The 11,219-nt window shown below is 40.6% G+C and overlaps 1 long non-coding RNA gene across 1 annotated transcript; it reads right to left on the reverse strand.

The window, feature by feature from the left end:
* Window positions 1-3,593: 3,593 nt before the first annotated feature.
* Window positions 3,594-8,392, reverse strand: LOC124875568. The gene is made up of 3 exons (XR_007040065.1): window positions 7,985-8,392; window positions 3,894-3,940; window positions 3,594-3,818 (listed from the first exon to the last, which is right to left on the reverse strand). It is a non-coding gene; the product is annotated as an uncharacterized LOC124875568 (long non-coding RNA).
* Window positions 8,393-11,219: the final 2,827 nt, after the last annotated feature.

An 11,219-nucleotide genomic window follows, 5' to 3' on the forward strand; every position in this document is an offset into this window, starting at 1 on the left:
AAAACCATAATAATTAAGAGAATTAAAGGCTTCAAAACAACAGTCTGTGTGTAATTAATCTACATAACGTTTCACTTCATGAACTGAGTTACTGAAGTGAATAAGGTTTTTCAATAAAATTGTAAATGGATCTGAAAATAATTCCACCATCTTCACCTTTCTGTGCCCCTTTCAAGCTGGCAGGATGATGTCATGCTTTTCTGTATCATGACATGGATCCATTACTCTCTCACTGACAAGTTTCTATAAAGGATTGGGAATTTATCATTATTAATGTTTGTATAACCTGTTTAGTGTAGAAATTTGCCTTTTGAATATGATGTTGAATGCGTTTAACAAACTTGTGCATGTTTTCTAACTCATTTAAATGTATTTTTATTTGTATAATGTGAGAACCATTTTTACATTTTTAAACTGATCATTTCATTGCACAGTGACAGTTAAAATAATTTTGAATGTTGATCTTTTAAAAGAGCTTGACAATTCAGTAAAAAAATCAACTCAAATACATAAAACTTTGAAAAATAAGCATAATGACTGCAATTAGAGTTCCTATAACACTGTGGTATATGTATATAGATAGTATATATGTACATGTTATAAAGCATAACTAAACAGTAAATTTAAAATATTCATGATTGGTGAGTGTTTTGTACTTAGATGCATTGTATAGTGTCTATAAAAAAGCAGGTCTACCGGTGCTCTAGAAGCAACTTAGACTTCCATTCTCCAGCAATAAGGCTCATCTCAATCAACCCGCCAATGCAATAAACCGAGCACATATTCCCTCAGAGCCTCATGTCTTAAACCCAATAAACTGAAAGTAAAGCCTAATGAAATGGATGATACAGAGGGAGCATAAGCTAGAGTCAAAAATCAATGAAAAGGAGCGATGTTCTGTCTCCTGGCAACAGAATCTAACCCTAAGCTTGGAAACCTTAAACTTTGGAAATCACTCCAGAAATAAATCAAAAGGTGCAACTTGTTTTTGTTGATATTTACATGTATTTGTCTTAATTGTCTATTTTCAATGTTTTCCACTTCAGCTTCGTCAATCAACTCCATTTTTGTGTTTTCATGCTGGAATCTGAAGGGATTATTCGACGGTGGGTGTTTCTTTGGGCATAACGTTATTGTCTCTGTCAGAGCCATTTAGAACAGAGACTCACACACCTCATACAATGTGTGAATGAGTCTCTGTTATCATTATTAAAAAAAACGATAACTTACCAGAAGAAAATGAGTGGATTATAGACTGATTAGACTGCATCATCTAGAAGGACGTGATTGTTTGCTGTGGACCTAATGCATGTAAGGTACTGACAAAACTGCACACTGGAAAATTTCAGGTAAAATTTTGAAAACTTACCGCTACTGCAAATACAGTTGTCTAGTTAAAGTAAATGCTCTTTCATTTTAAAGATAAATGTGTTCAAAATATCAAAAATATTTACTTTCTTCAAATTTTTTTAAACATTTTCATCATTTACCTTATTATGATCCGAAAACTCATCTTGCCTTTTGTGGAGAATCTTTTATTTTTGATTGAGTTGTAAATATTTAACAACAACTGTCTCTTACATATTTACTCTGTTCTCTCAAACCCCCAGTCGGTCGTGGCAGATGGCCGCTCACACTGAGCCTGGTTCTGCTGGAGGTTTCTTCCTGTTAAAAGGGAGTTTTTCCTCTCCACTGTCGCTACATGCATGCTCAGTATGAGGGATTGCTGCAAAGTCAACGCCAGTGACTGTCCACTGTCGCTACATGCTCATCCAGGAGGAGTGAATGCTGCAAGTCACTGACTGGATGCAATCTGCTGGGTTTCCTTAGATAGAAAAACTTTTTATCCAATTTGAATAAATAATTGAATCTGACTGCACTGTTAAATGGTTAGAATTAATTGGAATGTATGTACCTGACTTTTGTGAAGTGCCTTGAGACAACATGTGTTGTGAATTGGCGCTATATAAATAAACTGAATTGAACTGAAATTTATTGCATAAAGGCTTATTGATGACAATCTCACATCTCTCAGTCTCTCATACTTATTTACTAATTTCCTTTCCAGAGGCTGGAGCCTATTTCTGTCAGGATCTGTGTGCTGTTGTTGTCGTTGGCTAGAGGGTGCTAAACACCCTGTGTTAGTGTGGACAGATCATAAAAATTTGGCTTATTTACAGTCTGCTAAAAGACTGAATCTGCACCAGTCACGCTGGTCTCTTTTCTTTTCTCGTTTTGACCTTTCCATCTCCTATAGACCTGGTTCTAAGAACCTAAAGCCCGATGCCTTGTCCCGTCAGTTTTCCCCGGATGACTCAGTTAAAGAGGCTGAACCCGTTATTCCTTCCCACTGGACTGTTGGAACCTTGTCGTGGGAGATCAGGCCAAGCGCCATGAACCTGACCCTGGGACTGGTCCTCCTAATAGGGTTTATGTTCCTTCTTCTGCCAGGTTCCGGCTTATCCGTTGGTTTTACACTTCCAGATTCTCAGCACATCCTGGGGTCAGCCGGACCGTTTCTCTCATTGCTAGAAGGTTTTGGTGGCCGTCTTTACATACTGACGTAAAAGAATATGTTCAAGCTTGTTCCATCTGTGCTAGGCAGAAGACTGGAAAGCAACCACCATCTGGCTTACTTCAACCACTCAGTGTCCCTAAACGTCCCTGGTCTCACATTGCCTTGGATTTTGTCACCGGTTTGCCTATCTCCAGAGGTATGACTACTATTCTCACCATTGTAGACCGTTTTTCTAAGGCTTGCCATCTCATCCCGTTGAAGAAACCTCCGCCTTCCAAACAGCTCAACTTTTGGTGCAGCATGTTTTTCGCCTTCATGGCATACCCTTAGAGATATTATCTGATGGAGAGCCTCAGTTCACCTCCCGAGTATGGAAACAGTTCTGCTCTGCTCTAGGGGCCAAACCTACATTAACCTCGGGTTATCATCCACAATCCAACGGACAGACTGAACGCATGAATCAACAAATGGAATCTATTCTCAGATGTTTATCTGCTTCTGATCCCTGACTGGAGCACGTACCTGCCCTGGGCCGAGTATGCCATTAACTCTCATGTTTCCTCTGCTACTGGACTGTCACCTTTCGAGGCCTCTATTGGATATCAATCACCTTTGTTTCAGGCAGATGAAAAGGACATTGCAGTTGCCTCTGTTCGCCTCCATGTCCGTCGGTGCAATAAATTCTGGTCCACGGCATCCCAGGCTCTCCTCCGTACTGTGGACCAGAACAAGAAGTATGCCGACCGTAAACGGAGGCCGGCTCCAGCATATCAGCCTGGCCAGAAGGTCTGGTTGTCCTCTAAGGACATATCGTTAAAAGCGGTTTCTAAGAAGCTGTCTCCCCACTTTATTGGTCCTTATTCCATTGAATCCATCATCAGTCCTTCTGCCCTTCGCCTACGTCTACCTCCTAGCCTGCATGTGCACCCTGTTTTTCATGTCTCCCAGGATAAACCTGTTTTTTCCAGCGCTTTCTTACTATACCAGACCTAACCTTTGAAGAATCCTAATCTACCTGGATGTTTTGCTAGTGGAGAAAGGGTTTCCTAGCCCCGAGGATTGTATTCGGCTTACCAACACTTTGCTTCCTAAGGGACTGCTGGCGGCCAATCTGACGGAGCTTTTCCTGTATCAACTACGAACCACCACAAGCGAACCCTGTCCACCCTCCCACATTATAACATCATCAGCCGAACCTCTGAGTCACCTCAAGTGAGTCCAAGTACCTACCAGCTTCATTCATCTCAGTGTGCAGTTTCCATTGCTGTCTCGCCCCTCCTGGCGGATCAAACTCAACCCCCTAGTAAGACAGAATTTGTTATTTTGTTATATTAATTTTTTCCTGACTTTATATATCGTAACCGTGTCTACTTACCTTTGCAGTTGTCTTCCGGTTCCAGCTCCACTCCCAATACCTGTTCCCTGTAAAATAAACCTTTGTAAACATCATTTGGTCTCCTGATTGCTTTCTGCATGTGGGTCAAATCTATCCATAAAACCATGACAATTTCAGCAGTGAAGATGGGAGATGGGGTAAACTAACATACTACATGCCAACAGTTAGCTGACACAGCGACAATGACAGCCTTCCTCCTCATAAGTGAGTCAAATGTGTTTTCTGGTTACGGAAAAGTTGGAACAGTGGTTAGCATTGCTGCCTTGCAGTAAGAAGGTCCTGGGTTCTAGTCTCGGCTGGGGTCTTTCTGTGTGATGGTTGTTCTCTCATGCAGGAGTGGGTTTTTGCTCAGTGCGCCGGTTTCTTCCCACAGTCCAAAAACCTGTATGTCAAGTTTATTTGGAGAGTCTAAATTGCTCTTAGGTGTGAGTGTACAAGGTTTTCTGTCTTTATTTTCCTATATTGCGCTGTGAAGGACTGATGACCTGTCTAGGGTGAACCCCTGCCAGATGACTCTTGATGATAGATACCAGGTCCACCTGCGACCCTGAAAGAACTAAGAGGGTTTAAAAAAATGGATGCATGTTTAAAGAGTTACACTTGTTTTTGGCGAAGATTGCAGTCGTTTCAGAAGTAAATGTTTAGACCTTTGAAAAATGAAAAAACTAAAAAACAAAAACCCTTCAGGTTAAATATCGTGTCAATTAAAAATAGTATGTAGATGAACACTCTTTTCAAATAATGTGAAAAGCCACAGATAGACAGAAACATAAAAAAATACTTTTGGTGAAAAAACCTTCCATGCAGGAAATGTGGGTGAGCTCCATAGAAGTCAACAGGTGAATCCGGCAAATTTCTTCTTAACCACAACAGTGTTTCTAAGTTGTCTGTTAGAATGGAGGCAGCAACCCAAACCGGAGGGAAGAGGACACAACACAGTTCATGCCACTGATAGCTCAAGCAGGGAGTTAACAGCCGGACTATAGCGGCAACCACAGCTGTTATTTGTCAGCATTAAAATATTAGGTAGAAAAAAGCTCTCTTTTACAGCAGGTTGTAGTTTGTATGTGTCCTCTGTCAGTAAAAAATGTTTGCTGGTGTCAGCGGATCATATTATGTCAATAGCCACTCTCCAAACAATCCTGCCACATGTTCATCCATGATAATGACTTTCAGCTATGTTTTTCCCTCTGAGCCGAAAGGAAAGCACATACTATTTCATTCAACATATCACACTGTTCCCCGTTTTTGATCTAAGGTTGTCAAACACAGCTGCAGCCAGAAGATCACAGGACAGATGGCAGACAAAAGTCTTATATTACCCTCATAAAATGTCAGGAAAAAAGAAAACACCCATAGAATGAAATAATGTATTGCCCGTCTGTATTTCACCATAGCAAAATACAGACAGACTGGACTTACAGCAGAGTGCTTTTTAAATCTCCCTATAAGGTGCCAGTTTGTTAGGTGTCCAATCCTCCTGACTACCTCCCCCTGACTGGATAAATTACATCATTTTTTACTTAATAACTCAGACTTCATTACTCTGTGGAAACTTTCAGCTACATTCATGGCTGTCTTGAGCAGACTTTTCTTTTTTCACACATTTCTCAGTTTTGGACATTAAATAAATTACTTTAAACTATTCTGAACTAAAATCCTGATTTAAAAAATATTGTGGAAAATGATGGTACATGCCTTTAAATGTTAGGACTTACTTTGAAAAAACATTGTGAATATTATGACATTGCCTTTTAAAATAAAGAAAACAAAAAATACATTATCTGATCACTACTTAAACAAGGAAACTGGAAAAAACTAAAATCTTTGGTCAGAACAGTTAGGGGAAGCCACCGCAGGCTGCTGGAAATGCTCTTCTCCTTAATTTGTCTTCTAAAGGTCACAACTCCAAGGCAGGTATTGTGGCTTCCCCCAGTCAAGAGCTTGCCTGGAAAAGGACAAAGGAAGAAGGAGGTTGAGCAGAGGGTGTGGGAGGCACTAAGGTCAGGAAAAAACAGAAAGAACCGTGTTCTGCAATCCTTAAAACTAGAAACAGAGCGGGTTGAGGAGGTGGTTTTTCCTCTATCCTTTATGACACCAGTTAAACATTTTGCGTGCATGATGTTACTTTTAAAATATTGACTGAACGTATGAATGTCATTTATGTTAATGTTGAAATAATAATCATATTCAGCATAGCTGTTTTGCTACTGACAGGAAATAAAACAAATATGTAACATCTAAAAATGAGCTGTTATATTTATCTTGAAGATCTGTAGGAAAACTGGTAAGATTACAAAGATTCATAGTCAAAAACGTTTCACTTTGGTTTTGTGTTTAGCTTTTTTGTATGTCATTTTGGATTCTGTTTCCCTAGATTTAGGATTCTTAATGCTTTGGGTTCTGTATGTTAGTATTTGTATCCATTTATTTTCTGATCTGAGTTGCAGTCTTTAGTTTTGGTCATTCCCTGTAGATCTTAGTTCCTGTTTTATTTCCTCTTTCATTGAGCACCGTGTGGTTTCCTGTTTCTGAATGTCATTAATTCTTAGGTTGTGCTCTGTTTCTGGTTTGACCGTTTTTGTTTTTAGACGGTGACGGAAAAATCTGAAGGCAGTCATTTTGACAAACTGTAATTCACACCCCTGACCATTTAGTGGTGAGTTAGCATATTAATCAGCTGTTTCATCCTGCTTCCGAATAAGGAAACCCCTGGTTCGGAGAGTCTTCACAACGTCTGATCACCTAAACTGGAGAAATGTTTCATTTCAAAACGTTGGCTGAAGTGGTGCTTGTAATTCCAGTCTCTAGTGTGGCAGCAGAGCACAGATTCAGCCTCCAGAACAACTTGCCTTGAGTTCTCCGCCGATGCACAAGACCAAAACCTCATGACAAAAGCCTCTGCAGCAATCCCACTGGAGACATTTCACTACACACATGCAGCTGCGCAATTAAGCTCCATGCAGACCAGCAGGACATCGAGAGACTGTTCAGGCCACAGCAGGTGATCTGTTCATATTTTGAATGCAATTATTTAATTTCTGCACGGTGGTGCAGTTGGTAGCACTGTTGCCTTGCAGCAAGAAGGTCCTGGGTTCGATTCCCAGCCTGGGGTCTTTCTGCATGGAGTTTGCATGTTCTCCCCGTGCATGCGTGGGTTCTCACCGGGTACTCCGGCTTCCTCCCACAGTCCAAAAACATGCCTGTTAGGTTAATTGGTCACTCTAAATTGTCTGTAGGTGTATGAATGAGTGTGTGTATGGTTGTATGTGTGTTGCCCTGTGATGGACTGGCAACCTGTCCAGGGTGTACCCCGCCTCTTGCCCATAGACTGCTGGAGATAGGCACCAGCTCCCCTGTGACCCACTATGGAATAAGCGGTAGAAAATGACTGACTGACTATTTAATTTAGTTTATATGTAGTTACTGGGACCACCGTCAGTGATTTTTTCTCACTGAGGAAAAAGAAGTTACATGTATTCATCTGGTTGTTTTGGATTCTCTGTTCAGCGTGTTTGGACTGAATATTAAATTAAAAAGAATTAAATGCCATTGTATGTTTAATACATCTGACTGGACAAACAGTAACTATGTCTGGGAATGCTTTCTCTGTAGCTCATATTAATTTTCACTTGCACTTATGACCATTACTCATGATGCCTTTTTCTGATAACCACATTTATTAGTCAACTATTGCTACATTTGTAAATTATTCCCAAAAGGCTGTTCTTGATCATCTTTTTGATAGTTTTGGGATAACAGTCATTCGTGCTATAGCTTGTCAGCTTACTCTTTTTGGTTTATTTTTTAAATAAAATCTTTGCTTTAAGTCTCTTTACCGTAGACACATATTTTGAAGAGTTCATTTTTAAGTAAACCATCCACTGTTATAATGCTGGTTTGGACTCTGATACCACACAACCACGAGCGGCAAAGAGAAAATTTTCAAACAGTCAATGCTGGAGTTATCGAGGCTGGCAAGAAAAAACAAAAAAACAAAAAATTTAGACGGGTCCAGACTCAGGGGGAAAAAGAAAATCTTGCTGTTAATGATTTGTTAGATGACTTACTGAGTGAGAGGGTGGGTAAGGAGGTAGGGGAATAAGTACTTCTCCACAGAGTCTGTGGTTGGCAGGCAGTGAGCCAATTAGTTCCTGTGATCTCCAGTTAGAAAAACTGTCCTTTCTTCCGCTGCGACTTGAGGCGAACGGTGGAGGGTGGACAAGCAGGTGAACGCTCCTCTGAGTTGGGTCCGACGGTTCTCCTTGAGAGGATGGGCTTGGAGGTAGAGAACAAGAACCATGAGTCTGAAAGCGTCGCGTTTCTGGGTTTCCACTCTCCTTAAGACACGACTCGGGGATAAGCAGGCGCAGGTTACTCCATGAGAACCCGACTGGACAATATCTGTAGAACAGGGGAAAATATCGAAACGATTAGTTTCCTGGGAAGAACCAAACTGCATTAGAGCAGCGGTCGAGCCTTTTTACCACTAGGTGAACACAACGGGTTGACGCCTTCCCTTGGTTCTCCACTCCTTAAAAACACAGCTGATTGCTGTCAGAATGAGGAACACCTGTGCAGGAGCACCTGCCCGTCACACCCTAAGGAAAAAAAGCAAAAGCAAAAACACAGCAAGGCCCAGCATAGCACATAACTCGCACACAAACACAGTGGAAGCTGACACCCACACCTCAAACCTGGATATACAGAAAACGTTTTTGTTTGGCATTGATTCTGAATCTTTGGAAGATATTGCTTTGATATGACCTTTTCAGTTGCTGACCTCTCTGTTTTTAGTTCTCTTTCTTTTGTCTCTGTCTTTCCCAGACACAATCACAAAAACATCAAACTGACTTAGGCTGAGAACAGCAGCAAGTCAACCAGCACTTCAAGAATAACAAAATCCACAGATCGAAGAAGGTCCAAATGTAAAAAAAGGGAATAGAAGTAAGGAAACAATACATGTACATAAGTATTTATTGAACAAAAAAGTGTTTAAGCTCACCTTTAGGTTTATTGATCTTCCACAAAACGATCACCTCTCCATTAAACATGCTAAAGTTCAGTCATGTTATATCCCATTTCTGGGATGTTTTGCACATGTTACGTTTTTTTTTTGGAGTACTTAGTTTATCTCAGATTTGTCAACTTTTGCTTCGCCTTCGTTTCACACGTAAAGACATGGTGAAATCATGGTATTTGACAGTTTTACATTTGAGGTTAATCTTAAAGAATTTTAGAACCTGAGAACAGGCGGATCAAAAAATCAGGAAAGATACCAGCTAATGCAAGAAACCTAAAGTTTAACCAACAACATAATATGCTACTTTTAGTCCACAGTTTATTCCTTTTTCTAAATGTTTACTTTATATTTATGAATTTGCAGTTAAAGCTGTGAGTTTTATTCTGTAACATTGTTGAAGTATACATTCTGGGATGCCTAGCTTCCATAAATCCTGGTGGACCATGTCCACACATGGACATTTGCCTTGCTGCATGTTTTGTTTAATTTTTGAAAAGTATTCAGGGCAGAAACAATGACATTCCACAAGGACACAAGTCAAGTCCAGAGAAGTATGTGTATTGTGAATCAACTGTGGAGAGAGGCTGAAGTTGTTAATCCAAGCAGAAACATCTGGCAAACATTTACACAACCCTACAGAGGCAACCTGAGAACTGCTGAGCTCCCAGTTTTGCTTACAAACGTCACTGCTGGTGGAAATAACTACTGCTTTACTTCAACTGCTTGCGCATGTCAACAGGGAGCAGCAGACAAATGCTAATATACTGCCATCTGCTGGTTAGAACCTGCAATTACATCATGATTGTGACAACTAAAAGAGAAGCAGAAACAAAGCTACTATAAAACACAAAAGGTATGCAGATTTATTTGAGTGTACAGCTGTTTCTGTGTGCTCTGACTGTGGTCCATATGGGTGCTGATGATTTGGAGTGAGCAAATATTTTTAAGTGACAATTTGGAACGCTGACAGACTACTACGGAAGAGGACTGAACTTGAAGCAAATGTGAACAAATTTGCAATCATGTTGTTGACACCATATCAATTTTCAATCTTTCCCTCAAACAGATTATGCTACATTAAAGGCGGAAAAAGTTTTACATAGAATTTTAATAGTTATGTGTATTTTTGAGACCCACTGCAGCCAGCTGGCATCAGATTTTCCACTCTGTTTCACATCAGAAAGTTATTATCAACCACAGACCAGTGTTTAAAAAACCCTTTCACAAAAATGAAGACAGTTTACAGGTTTATATAAATGTTTACAATTTCTGAGATTTATGTGGTTTTAAGGTCATATAAAATATGCTTCTGTCTTGATTCTGGTCTGGAAGACCATTAGCTGTGAAAGTAATCTATACAGGTCCTTCTCAAAAAATTAGCATATTGTGATAAAGTTCATTATTTTCCATAATGTCATGATGAAAATTTAACATTCATATATTTTAGATTCATTGCACACTAACTGAAATATTTCAGGTCTTTTATTGTCTTAATACGGATGATTTTGGCATACAGCTCATGAAAACCCAAAATTCCTATCTCACAAAATTAGCATATCATTAAAAGGGTCTCTAAACGAGCTATGAACCTAATCATCTGAATCAACGAGTTAACTCTAAACACCTGCAAAAGATTCCTGAGGCCTTTAAAACTCCCAGCCTGGTTCATCACTCAAAACCCCAATCATGGATAAGACTGCCGACCTGACTGCTGTCCAGAAGGCCTCTATTGACACCCTCAAGCAAGAGGGTAAGACACAGAAAGAAATTTCTGAACGAATAGGCTGTTCCCAGAGTGCTGTATCAAGGCACCTCAGTGGGAAGTCTGTGGGAAGGAAAAAGTGTGGCAGAAAACGCTGCACAACGAGAAGAGGTGACCGGACCCTGAGGAAGATTGTGGAGAAGGGCCGATTCCAGACCTTGGGGGACCTGCGGAAGCAGTGGACTGAGTCTGGAGTAGAAACATCCAGAGCCACCGTGCACAGGCGTGTGCAGGAAATGGGCTACAGGTGCCGCATTCCCCAGTCCTGGGCTACAGAGAAGCAGCACTGGACTGTTGCTCAGTGGTCCAAAGTACTTTTTTCGGATGAAAGCAAATTCTGCATGTCATTCGGAAATCAAGGTGCCAGAGTCTGGAGGAAGACTGGGGAGAAGGAAATGCCAAAATGCCAGAAGTCCAGTGTCAAGTACCCACAGTCAGTGATGGTCTGGGGTGCCGTGTCAGCTGCTGGTGTTGGTCCACTGTGTTTTATCAAGGGCAGGGTCAATGCAGCTAGCTATCA

This window comes from Girardinichthys multiradiatus, chromosome 1, assembly GCF_021462225.1.
Source record: "Girardinichthys multiradiatus isolate DD_20200921_A chromosome 1, DD_fGirMul_XY1, whole genome shotgun sequence".
Classification (NCBI taxonomy): domain Eukaryota; kingdom Metazoa; phylum Chordata; class Actinopteri; order Cyprinodontiformes; family Goodeidae; genus Girardinichthys; species Girardinichthys multiradiatus.